The following is a 645-nucleotide window of genomic DNA, read 5'->3' as shown; positions in this document are numbered from 1 at the left end:
AATGACGCATAAGGATAGAAATCTATTGATCCTAGCGTATAATAATATATATGTTATGGTTTTAAAGCATTTCGCGTCCCATTGCAGACAAAATTTTTGCTCAGATAATGCTGGATCGATCACACATGGTACAACAACTCATCCGAGTAGCAGCGAGTGTCAGACATAATAAAGAACCGTTTTATATCGCAAGTAAATTTAACATTTACTAGCAAGACTTGCTGAGATTCACTTCGTCTGTGCCTCAGTGATTAATAACACTAACAATATTATTTTTGTAATGAAAGAACGATGCGTTCGCATTTTATTCAAGTTATATGTTCGGCACGGGTACATCATATTGCCTGTTCTGAAAACAAACGAAATTCCAAGAACTGATAACGAAACCACGCGGACTTAGTATCAATATTTAAAACTTTGATATATCGTAATGTAAATAATTTTATATATGCTACTTAAATGAAAAAATCAACTCCATGAAATGGTGTCTTCTCGATCCCACATAGAAAAAAGCACTGTGACTTCAGAATTACCCGAGTCGCATCATTAGCTGAGTCTGAGATTGCAGTTTCTCTGTTCTGGGATGTATAACACAGCATACGCAATAGGTTACTGAATAGTACTAAAAGTATCATATTTGCCTTC

The sequence above is a fragment of the Penaeus monodon genome, chromosome 29 (genome assembly GCF_015228065.2).
Source record: "Penaeus monodon isolate SGIC_2016 chromosome 29, NSTDA_Pmon_1, whole genome shotgun sequence".
Taxonomy (NCBI): domain Eukaryota; kingdom Metazoa; phylum Arthropoda; class Malacostraca; order Decapoda; family Penaeidae; genus Penaeus; species Penaeus monodon.
The sequence above is the reverse complement of the archived record's forward strand: the minus strand, read 5'-3'. Positions refer to the sequence as shown.